The sequence below is a fragment of the Cornus florida genome, unplaced genomic scaffold (assembly GCF_030987335.1).
Source record: "Cornus florida cultivar Cherokee Brave unplaced genomic scaffold, ASM3098733v1 CherokeeBrave_3.0.0_Hap2_Chr02, whole genome shotgun sequence".
In the NCBI taxonomy this organism is placed as follows: domain Eukaryota; kingdom Viridiplantae; phylum Streptophyta; class Magnoliopsida; order Cornales; family Cornaceae; genus Cornus; species Cornus florida.
Genome location: NW_026775572.1, coordinates 92,847,145 through 92,860,172, shown reverse-complemented (window position 1 = coordinate 92,860,172; position 13,028 = coordinate 92,847,145). Strand labels below are relative to the sequence as shown.

The following is a 13,028-nucleotide window of genomic DNA, read 5'->3' as shown; positions in this document are numbered from 1 at the left end:
CTTGTTCACATGCAAGTGTTAACATGTTCATGATTTGTCTATGAAATGTAATTTTTCTAACTTGGAGGTTTGACATGTGAAATGTTGTAAATGTATTGTAATGAGGTCATAGGCCATTGTAGCACATCTATTTTATCATATTACATACACTTTCATGCTCACTTTGGCAAACAATACCTTCCTTGATGAAACAAAAACCTAAAGTTGCATATTTTTTTGTTTGACCCTATTCTGTTACAGGGGCATTTCGGGTATTTGAAAATGAGTTTTTTTCATTTTTCCTTGCGAGTCACGTAGGAAACTTGATTTTAAGGGGGTTTCTTCTTTATGTTTTTACAGAAAACATCATCTTGGCCCTCAAAAATCAATATTGTTCCGAAAAATCCTTGTTGCCAGGTTTTGCAAATTTTTAGTACAAATGTAGTTGGTACTATTCATCAACTTTTTTTTGAAAATCATCACGACCGATCCGAAACTTCCGGAGGACTTGTCAGTGCATTTTATTGCATTTTCAATTTAGGCAATTTAAAAACCTCCCGAAACCTTATTTTCAAAACTTGGGCAGTAGCTCAGATTAGTTTTTTTTTCCTCTTGACCTGATTTTCTTGGGGGAATTTTGGGCATTTTACAATACATTTTTTTTTTGTTTCCGTCCACTATCGGGGTAGGAAACTTGATTTTAGCGGGGGTTTCTTCTTTGAGTTTTTCCAAAAAAGTCCGTTTAGATGCCCGTTTTTACTTTCAGTTGCAGCAGTGGTGGGTTGTCCTTGTCGGGCCGCCACGATATCATTTTTGTTTTTGACCTTTCTCCCCCGTCCGGACTCCAAATTGAGTAAATTTTTTTTTGAACTTGACTAATTTGTCATTGTCTTTCCAGCGGTGTGCTCGATAGCACCTGAATCCACTTTTTAAAAAATAACCATTTTGCCCCTAGGTTCTTTTTGTCCGTTTTTGAAACGACACTTCTGCATTTGTTTCCTTTGGGTTCCGTGACCTCATTGAGGGTCACATTGGTGTCTTAGAGACGCATTGTATCTCTAGAGACTGTTGTTTCACTTTTCGCTTCCGCATTTCGGATCCATTATCGGGTCATTTTTTGGTCATCACTGACGCACCAGGTTTACAAAACTTAAGCTGTCACAAGTGGTATCAGAGCTCTTAGGTTCGAAAACCTTAGGACGACGGGTTTTGGGTGCATATCATGCTTTTGTTGCCATACTCTATGTGTTTATATGCTTTATGATAACATGTTTTGGTTGATAACATGTTTATGGGCTTACGTGCTACATGTCGTATGCCGTTCGTTTAACATTGTTTTATTCTAATGTAAAGAGTATGACATGTGACGTATGCTAGATTAGAATTGTATATACATAATTATGTTGTATATTTGGCATAACAAGGGATTGGTTATTGAGGCACGAGTTGAGGTTAATGGTGATTGTAGTCACAGTTTCGTGGAAATATAGGTTGTTGTCGACCTTTTTAAGGTAGGTGGATGGTCATCTTTTGTTTAGGCTCTTGTGAGATGAGTTGTTTGGCATTACCATAGTGCTGGATTTATTGGTTTGGGACCATTATGAGGTTATGGACCTCTTAGGATCCTTGATTGTTCAGGATGACTCCTCTGGAACTTGCGTTTTTCGTGGGCGGGTACGTTGTGGGCGGGTGCATGGCACTGTCATGCTACCGTACTGACATGCTACATGTGCAGTTCGGATGGAATCAATGTCGATTTTGTTTTGATAGGCGTTGTCCTTTTGATCGATGATGATGGTGTTTGTTTTGGGGATTAGTCGTGGTGATTGATTTGGTTGTTGTTGGCATGGCTATAGTTGCCATTTTCTTTGGAGTTCTCCTTGAGTGATGACGCTTTTGGGATCAAGTCGATTGATTGATGTTTTGGGTAGAGAGAGCATTGCATTGTTAGCGTCACTTGTAGTGTCACCTTTAGATTTGGAGTTAGATTGTTAGAGTCTTACCATTGTGGTAAGGGCTCACATTTGTTTTGAGACAGGTTGATGTCGTATTGGTTTTGATTTTCAGGGTTGGTTTTCCCTTTTGTTTTCCCTCGATTGCACGTGGAGTATATGTGGGTTTCCGTAAGGGTTTCGCTGTGAGATTCCTTGTAGAGGAGTTGTCACATCTATTTTGTCTTGAGTTGTCCATTTCCCTAAGGTGGGAAGGATGCTACATTTTCGTGGTTGTCATATCGACACTTGTAGGAGGATAGGGTTTCTTCTCTCTTCTTGGTTTGAGTAAGGGACTTCACAAGGAGTGAGTTTCTTCTCTTCGTTGCGTGGTATAGAGTTTTGGGGTTGGTTGGTCCGTAAGGATCACTATCATTTTCCTTTTGCTTAGACACTCTAGGACACGATGTCCATAGGGTTCATTGTTGCATCATTTTGTCTTTTGCAGTTTCATTTACTACCATGTTAGTAGTATGATTTATGATGTTGTGATACATTTGCCTTTTTATTGTGTGGCATTAGCATGCCTTCCTTATATGCTTAGAGATGCCAACTTACTTCCATGTAGGGGGTGAACTCTTTGACCTTGTTGTCTTCCATTTCAGAGATGGATTCGTGGTGTTGTCCTTCTTAGAACTGGTGGTTTCCTTTCTTTCGTGTCTTCCCTTGGGGAGTTTTTACCGTGGTTATTGACGGTTGTGGTGCTCAGAGTGAGTTGATTGGTGTGAGGTCATTTTACGGGGACTTATGTCCATAACATTGAGGATTTGTTTGATTCGTGAGGTGAGCTTGATGCACTTTTGAGAATGTCTTCCGGAGACTTGTTTTCATTTTGGAGGCTTTGATGTGGTTGACTCTTAGAAAGAATTTTGGAGGATCGCTGTTGGATATGGCTTATTGTGGAGTTTCTCGTCCTAGTTATAACTAGGCATGGTTTTGAGGAATCGTAGTTCCAGTGATTGTTTTTGGATCGATAGAAATTGAGGAATTTTGATTTAACTTGGTGTTGCCAAGCATGGTTTTGAGAGATTCATCTTGTGACCTTAGTTGTTGGCATTTTGATGTGTGTGCCACTTGGTGGATTTGTATTTTGAGGATTTAGTTATCCGTGATAGAGATGTGGATTTGATGTTTGATCATGGTGATTGGTCTTATAGTTGATCTATTTCAGGGAGAAATATGAAGGACTTTCGATGAAATGTCTTATTGTGAGGTTCGTTTTGATTTCTGCAGGCGTTGATTTGCTTGTCAAGTTTTGGATTCCTGATTAATGTTGTTAATAGGGGTATTTTGAGACATTAGAGATGTTGGTTTTGTTGTATTGAGGATTTAAGGCCTTAAGCATAGCGGTACCTATGACATTGCTGTCAGAGTTTTGGGATTGGCTAGGATGGTCTGGCCAGACATCTTTGGACCATATCACAACTCTCACAAAATGTTAGTCTCCGTAGTGCTTTTGGTAATGATCATTTTTGACATTGATGTCATTTGTATCGAGAGGTTTCTTGGGTAAACCTAGTGGGGGGCAGGTTATGAATTAGTGCCTTATACTGCCATGCTACCGTACAACCGTACAAAGTTGTGTGTTGTGGGCGAGTACTAGTTGCCGTCGATGCTATCTTACTGACGAGTAAGTGTGGGAGGGCACTAGGCACTGTCATTGCTACCACACATTTAAGTACGTCATAGGCGGGTTCTGGTCGCTATTTGTACTGCCGCATCGTCTTGTTCGGTACCCTGATATGATACGTGGTTATCATGGAGATCTTTTGGTGGTCATTGTTGGATCGGTATGATGGTTCATCTAGAGGGATGTTTACGGTTGTTGTCTTCCATTCCTTTGTCTCACCTTGGGTTCTGTGTGTGAGTTCCGACTTGTTGGGTGGCCATTTAGTCACTTTCCTTTTGAGATGTTGTCATGTCAATAGCACGTGGGTGCGAATGACATTGGTTTATGCGTTGTCTTTTAGCTTTGGGATTGTTTTTGTATCGCGTTCTGTGGGATACTCGGAGATGTACTCCGTAGTTATCCTGGTTTAGCCTTTTAGTTTTGGTTGGGGCTGGATTTCGGGGATGAAATCCCTTTAAGGTGGGAAAGTTGTAATGACTCAGATTTTCACGGATATTTTTTTTCCGTTGTCTTTCCTTTTTGAGTTCAGTTCCTCTTCGCTTAGTGTCTTCTCGAATGCTCTGGAGTGATTTTCGAGACACTTTTCTGTGGATTGACAACTTCCTTTGAGGACCAAGTCGTTTCCACATTTTTCGTTTTTCAACACTATTCACTTTTCGTCCTTTTCCCTATTTTGTCTTTTCCCCGTTTGACACTTTGTTGGCGTAACCACACTTCTTGTGTTCGGAGTTGGTTTTTGACTTCATGTATCTCCATCTTGAGTGGTTACCACGAAATACGTATCTTTACTTTTGCAAAAAAGTACTCTGGTTGCTCCTGGTGTCCATAGGGGCATGGATGCAAAGTTCTTTGAAATTATTTTCTTTTCTTGGGGTGTTTCTCGTAAATATCTTTTGAAGATATTTTATTTCAGGGGATTTTAAGAAAATATTTTTGGAAGATATTTTCATTCTGGGCCATTAGTGTAGTTTTCACTTTTTGGAGAGGCCATTGTGCAATTAATGAAAGTTATTGCTAAATGCCTTATTTTGAGCCTGGATCCTCGTACGGGATTCATTTTCACTTTTCATCGAGTCGTGTACTCTTAGAAATTCCTTCTGGTCATTGTTTTCCAGTTTCAGGGTTTCTGGCCCTAGTTTGCGCCAAACTTGTTTTGGGCATAACTTTCTGCTCGGGACTCAGTTTTCCACGCCTTTTCTTCCATTATTCATATTTTATCATTTTAAATCTTTTTCATTCACAAAGTTTTGCCATTTGAGTGCGTCTGCTCAAATTTTACTTTTTCAGATCCGGCGGGGCCCGTTCAGGGCACTTTTTGAGATTTCTATAAAAGGGGGGTGAGATATTTCATTTTTCATCTTCTTCCCTCTTCATGCACGACCTGGAGCTCCCATGGCAGCCCAAGGGGTGCTGCCATCTTCTCTCTCCTTTTTTGGTTCACTTTTCCTTGATGGAAAGTCTTCGGCCTTAACGTTTATTGTTTCCCTCATCGTGCTCTACCTTTCCCCCTTATTATAATTCAGTTTTGACCATTTCTTGAGTTTGATTTTGAGGTCAAGTTATGATTTTGATGGGGCTTTCATGGGGGTTATGTTCACGGCGTTGTCCCCGACAAAACCTAGTAGTTTCGTCGGATTCGGAGCCGTTCCATTTTGATGGCTTTTGAGATTTTCATCTCAAATTGAGGTAGGGAATGTTTTAGGCTTTTGTGTGTGTTGTATTGAGTGTTTAGCATGATTATACAACTTATATATATGCCTTGTATCAAATCTTGAAAGTTATTAATTTTTATTTCTTTGTATAAGATTTAAAATTCATGATGATATATAACTTTGATTTGAATTGTGGCATGCTAGAAAATCTAGTGTTAATATGTTTGTTAACATATATTAAATTGGGATTAATTAAATAAGAATTGCTCTTTTTAATTAATATTTATCTTTTGTGAAAGATTAAAGTGCATGGCCGTACCTTGTATGAAATTAAGTTGTAGTATGCTTCTAAATTAGGTTTTGCCATGCTGTTTAACATACTTTAATTTGAGAGCATTTGGACAAGTATGAAAATTTAGAAATTTTAATTAAAATGATTAAATAAAATCTAATTAAGGGTTCCGTTGGCCTAATTGAGTGTTTAGCTTGATATTTGTGATAACTATGACTTATGTACTAGCATATGTTAATTTGGGACCATTTAGAGTTGTTTTAGAATTGAAAGATTTTATTATCATGATGTAATTAAATTCTACCTTGTTGCACCGTTGATTGAATCATCTAATTGACATTGATAATATGTTTAAGGCATGATTTTAGACTTATAATGGAATTATGAGTTTATGTTCCAATATTGAATTATATTGTTATAGCGTGTAATGAATCGCACACTGAAGATTCGACATGTAATGTTATTATAGTGCGTAACGAATCGCGCTCTGAAGATTCGACATTGTCATCCTATAATAGTTGTGGATTTAGAGCATGTGTTGTGTGGTTACAACCTACTTGTGCATGAAGGTAATTTTGTGTACTGTTTAATATGTATATAAGTTGTTAACTTAATTATTTTGGAGTCTTGGGACATTGTTACTGTGATATGGCTAAAGTTCGGCTTTAGTGTGGGAGGTATTAGTTCTCCCCAATTGAGATAGTGCGCACTAGGGTGGTCTTCCCAGCAGGTTAATGCCCGGAATAACCAATTTGTTCTTGGTTTAGTCCGAGACGTGATGTCCAAGTCTTCCACTATTTGTTTTCGCATTCAATTCCAAGTTTGCAATCTTGTTTATATTGTGACTAGTGGTTTTGGCTATCGGCGATTTGATGTTGTTAAGTACATCTATACTAAATTGTTATATTTAGTTAATTTCACACTTTTAGATTTCTAATTGATAACTTAGAGAATCTATGTCTTGACGTGTGGTATTAGATATTCAAATTATGCTAAATTGTTATATTTAGTTGATGTTGTATTTTAGATTTCAAGTTGATAACCTTGAGAACCACTATGTTGTTGCTTTGTGTAAGCATGCTCCTATGTTGTTGCTTTGTGTAAGGATGACCCTATGTTGTTAAAATTGCATGAATGAGGTGATTGATGCTAGAAATGATCTTAGGTAGCTAGGATGCTCCCTGAGTCTCACCTTGACATAGATGTTAGGTGGAAAGAACAACAATAATTAAATCATGCAACTTGTAAAACTTTAGGTTGATGCATGCTCATTTCCTACGAGTAGCTTTATGTTACTTACCCCTACGATACTGGGGCATATTTTAGGTACAGGATACAAGATTGGAGATTGCAATTGCTTAGGTGATTTGCTGAGTTGAGCTTCTTTAGAAGCATTCTTGTTCACATGCATGTGTTAGCATGTTCATGATATGTCTATGAAACGTAATTTTTCTAACTTGGAGGTTTGACATGTGAAACGTTGTAAATGTATTGTAATGAGGCCATAGGCCATTGTAGTATATCTATTTTATCATATTACATACACTTTCATGCTCACTTTGGCAAACATTACCTTTCTTGATGAAACAAAAACCTAAAGTTGCATATTTTTTTGTTTGACCCTATTCTATTACAGGGGCATTTCGGGTATTTCAAAATGATTGTTTTTTTCATTTTTCCTCATGTTTCACGTATAAAACTTGATTTTGAGGGGGTTTCTTCTTTATGTTTTTACAGAAAACATCATCTTGGCCCTCAAAAATCAATATTGTTCCGAAAAATCCTTACTGCCAGGTTTTGCAAATTTTTAGTACAAATGTAGTTGGTACTATTCATCGATTTTTTTTTGAAAATCGTCACGACCGATCCGAAACTTCCGGAGGTCTTGTGAGTGCATTTTAAGATTGCATTTTCAATTTAGGCAATTTAAAAACCTCTCGAAGCCCTATTTCCAAAACTTGGGCAGTAGCTCAGATTAGTTTTTTTTTCCTCTTGACCTGATTTTCTTGGGGGAATTCTGGGCATTTTACAATGCATTTTTTTTGTTTCTGTCGGCAAACTGGTAGGAAACTTGATTTTAGGGGGGGGGGGGGGTTCTTCTTTGAGTTTTTTCAAAAAAGTCCGTTTAGATACCTGTTTTTACTCTCAGTTGCAGCAATGGTGGGTTGTCCTCGTCGGACCGCCACGACATCATTTTTGTTTTTGACCTTTCTCCCCCGTCCGGACTCCAAATTGGGTAAAAAAAATTTTGAACTTGACTAATTTGTCATTGTCTTTCCAGCGGTGTGCTCGATAGCACCTGAATCCACTTTTTACAAAATGACTATTTTGCCCCTAGGTTCTTTTTGTCCATTTTTGAAACGACACTTCGGCATTTGTTTCCTTTGGATTCCGTGACCTCATTGAGGGTCACATTGGTGTCTTAGAGACGCATTGTATCTCTAGAAACCGTTGTTTCACCTTTCACTTCCGCATTTCGGATCTATTATCGGGTCATTTTTTGGTCATTACTAACGCACCGGGTTTACAAAACTTAGGCCGTCACATATTATGGCATTGCGTTTGTTTCAAATATGGGGAATCATTTTAACCATATTTTTTTTTTTTAACCAATTTTAACCATAATGACCAAGCCAGTTTTAAGCGCACTACATATAAATTTCATATAAAAGGCTATGTCATAATTGGTTAATATTACTTGTTTGTAGAATATGCATACTAAAACAAGGTCCCTATTGTTTACAAAAACTATCTACTAACTCCCTCAAATAAAGAAACAAATATAATACCTCTCAATATTTTTTAAAATTTATCACATCACTCCCCCTGCGTTAGTTAACCGTCTAAAATTAACATTTTCTTACTACGTGACCGTTATGTGCACCATATACTCCAATATAATGACGAAATTACCCTTGTTCTATGAAAATGATGAAATTACCCTTCTGTTTTGTTATCTAACTAACCCCTTAACTATATAACCTATCATTTCGTTAAGTTTTGTTGTCTACTTCTTCTCTCTCGTTGCGGACTCCTCCTTAGCATAGGAGTAATCGTCGGCAAGATCTCAGGTCTCTTCTCTTCTTCTCTCTTCTTTTCTTCTTGTCTGTCGTTTAAGTGGTGTGAGGATTCCTCCATAGCAGCAGTAACAGAAGACATCTGATGGATTAAAGTCCCCCAATTGATGATTTGAAGCCCTAATTGATCTATATTAAAGTCCCCCAATTGATGATTTGAAGCCCTAATTGATCTATATTAAAGTCCCCAATTGATGATTTGAAGCCCTAATTGATCTATTGAAATCTCTTCATTAGTCTCTGAGTGTATAATGTCTTCATCAAATGTGCTCTTGTACACATACAGAGGAGATGTACTCAAATCTCTATACACGACACCCAAACTCTTATAAGCCAAGGTCAAGACTGTCCTCTAAGACTCTTTCTGCAACAAAAAAAACACACACACAATATGATCAGCAAAATCGAAATGGGTTTGTTCCAAAATATCAAACCCCACAAAAATTAACACACACCCATCTCACCTTAACATGATTCTGATAAAACCCACTTTCCAAATCCATGATAGGTTGTCTCATACCTCCAAAAAAAACCATTTTTATTGTCAATTGAAGAGGTTCAACGAAGACCCATTTGTGAAAACACCCTCGATAAACAACTTCAAAGAAATTCAACAGTAATATACTAATAAAAGTATATCACCAACTTGTATTTATTAGGAAATTAGATTGTTTACTGGAGATTATGTAAATAGCAGTTCAACAACTATCAATTAAGAACAAACACGAAAAGCCACCACACCACAGAGCGCTGCAAAAGACAGACAGAGCTAGAGAGAAAAAGAGGACTTAGAAGAGAGAGAGAAATGGGTTTCGTGGGAGTGATTTCTTCGTTTGCAGATAATGGAGGATAAGTCTTTGAGATATATATATATATGTGTGTGTGTATATGTGTGTATATGTGTATATATAATTCCTATATAATTACTATAATTATAGTAATTATATTTATATTATAATTACTATAATTATATTTAAACAAATATTAATATATTATCAAGGGTATTCTTGTCATTTCATAGGCACTTAACGATTTTGTAACGGAATGGAACAATTTGATAGTTTATGTTAGTTCAGGGAGTTTTTTATAATTATAATTTCTATAATTATATTTAAATAAATATTAATATACTATCAAGGACATTCTTATCATTTTGCAAGCACGATTTTGTAACAGAATGGGGCAATTTGATAGTTTATATTAGTTCAGGGATTTTTTTAATATTTAAGAAATTTATATGTAGTTTTTATAAACAACAGGGGAAGTTTGAAATTTCAGCCCTTAAAACAAACATAGCACAATAGTTTTATGTATAATATAGGAAACTTGAATTATTAGATGTATTTGTCTTGTCAATGTCCAAAAATGCTTCATACATTTAGAAGAGTCATATATTAATGGTGGCCTATTTCTGCTCTATTTTTTTAATATTATGTTTTACCATAGTTATATTATGGATGCCCTTCTCCCAATGTGAAAGGCAATTTTCAAAAACTAGAGCAGAAATGAACACTCATTCGTGTATATATATATATATATATACACACACACACATATATATACATACACATGAGTAGTGATCTCTTGCTCTTCATGGAGCAAGAAAATTTATCCGCACTTTTTATTAAGACAATTAAATCTAATTTAACTGTCATTATAGAAACTCACCTATATTCTTTCTTTTTAATACAAAACCACCGTTACTATTTCTAGTTTCCAAATTTAATATTTACCAAACTACTAATTACAATAAAAGGTAATTACTCAAAATATATATATAGAAATTTCTTCACATCTGAGAATAACTTCTCTTTCAAACAAAGACTTACAAGAGTACTTTCTCTTTCTCTATACAAATCGAATTTGCAAGTTCTCTACCTCTTTTGTCTCACGACACTTCAGTCGCATAAAATTTAATGGATTAAAATATCTTTATTTATTTATTTTCTTGTCTAATGTAATTTTTTGTTTGAAAGAGACTTGATTTCCAGAGGTGGAGAGGTTTCAATTTTTTTTGGGAGTAATTACCTTTTATTATTGTAATCAGTAATATTAGTAAATATTAAATTTAGAAACTATATAAATAGTAACAATGGTTTTGTTGGTAGGTTTCTATAATGACCGTAAGATTAGATCTAATGATTACTATAGAAAGTGTGGATGAATTTTTTTTTTCTTACTCTACAGGGAGCCGGAGATCATTACTCTCTCTTTCTCTCTATATATATATATATATATAAACTATATGTTTCGCCATCTATGAAGTTGAATCGAGTTCTTTTTTCAAAACAGTAACATCGTTTGCCCATTTTCCAGAGAACAATTGCAAATGTTGCTGAAGAGATGCTCAATGAAGCAATTGCAGAGAAGCTTGACATAAAAAGTCTCACTTCTAATTCAACCGCATTGTGCATAGCAGATTTGGGATGTTCAGTGGGGCCAAATACCTTCATTGCCATGCAAAATGTACTTCAAGCCATGGACGAAAAGTATCATTCCCAAGGTGGCCTTGCCTCTAAAGTGGTCGAATTCCAAATGTTCTTCAACAACCATGCTTGCAATGATTTCAATACCCATTTCGCATCCCTCCCCCACGATAGGCGATACTACGCTGCTGGAGTGCCGGGTTCTTTCTACGGTCTGTTGTTCCCCGTGTCCTCTCTCTATTTCGTGCATTCCTCTTGTGCAATACAATGGTCTCTAAGTTGCCTGAAGAGTTGCTGGACAAAAAGAACAATAGAAGAATCCACTACACTAGTGCCTCGGAGGAAGTAGCTAATGCTTATGCAGCTCAATTTTCAAAAGACATGAAGATGTTTCAGAATGCAAGAGCTAACGAGATTGTGGCTGGAGGTATGACGGTACTGATCTTGCCAAGTCGTCTAGATGATATCCATTATTCTCAACTCCCAATAGGTCTATTGCTTGATTTCCTTGGGTCAAGACTCATGGACATGGTGAATGAGGTAAGTCAATGATCAACCTAGCTTTTATATTAAAGTCCAAAGAAATAAAATCTAGCAGTTGAAATCTATATATATATATATATATATATATATATGACCAAATTAAGTAGTTTGAGATGTTTGTATTCGGGAATAAATTATGCTATATTTGGTGGTACTGAATTGACGCTTTGAATTAGGGATTGGAAAAACTTTAATTCAAAATTTGAACTTAAATTCCTCATATCCCAAATCCAAGGCATTAAATTAAGTGCTCCCAAATATAACATAAGGGAACCTTTAATGAGTAATTGTGAGGGTTATTGACAATAAACTAGGAATTATTTTCCACAACTATTTGTAATAATACTTACTTTATTTCAACTCATGAATAATTTTAAAATTACCGATGATACAATCTAAGTCACATAAAACGGGAGCGGGATCGATAGCGAATTTGAGAATAGGAGCATGAGAGTGGCAAAATTATGTCATAAATAGTGAGAATTTGAGTAAGAGCACGTAAGGAGTGTGAGAGCGGGAGCATGTTAGGAGCATGAAAGCAACACTTAGTTGAAAAGGATTACGTGACTTGGGATACAATTACATTAAATTCATATAAAAACAGGTTTGAATAATGATTTAAGGACTAAATTCGATAATTACTGAATTTAATTTATGTGAGTAGAGTGGTGAGTTCCTTCATATGACGTGACTCACCACCCCTTTCTCATAAATTAAATTCGGTTACCGCGGAATTCGGTTTCTAAATCACTACTCCTTCTATATTACATTTTGAATTTTCCCACATTTTGATAAATGTATGTTGTCATACTTCGACCATATTTTTAATCTTACCCTTTAAAAAACCTTTATTATAGGGATTGGTGAGTGAAGCTCTAGTGGATTCATTTAAGTTGCTTGTGTATTGTCCCTCGCTCAAGTTGATGTCACGGCTTGCAGAAGAAAATGGGTATTTCAGTATTGAGAGAATGGAGTTGATGGATCCCATGTCACAGATGAATTCCCCACATGATGGGAAGACATTAATAGTGCACCTAAGAACTGTCATGGAAGGACTTTTCACCAAACATTTTGGAAGTGAAATTGTTGATGAAATGTTCGAAAGGGCTTTTCGAAAAAGTGAAGAGCTTTCCAGCCTTCTGGATAAAAGCTACACGAAAGAAACACAACTGTTTTTTCTTTTGAAGCATAAATGAAGTGAGTTGCAGATGGTCCTCGCTTCCTCGATCGTAATGCCACCTTAGATGTCTTTTTCATCTTTTCCTTTTTTATTGTGCTTCGAGAAATAATTTATTAAGGGCTTGTATGGTACGCGTTTTATTTTTGGTGTTTTTATTTTTTCCGAGTACTGTAGCAATGAAAGTGAAAAAACGCAGTTGGTAAAAATTGTTTTGTTTTATACAGTGCTGAAAAGTTTCATACATAATGACCAAAAATC

At 36.2% G+C, this 13,028-nt stretch overlaps 1 pseudogene; it reads left to right on the top strand.

Moving 5' to 3' along the window:
* LOC132296544 (loganic acid O-methyltransferase-like) overlaps window positions 1-12,786 on the top strand; it is a 38,215-nt pseudogene extending 25,429 nt beyond the window's left edge.
* The last annotated feature ends 242 nt before the right edge of the window (window positions 12,787-13,028 follow it).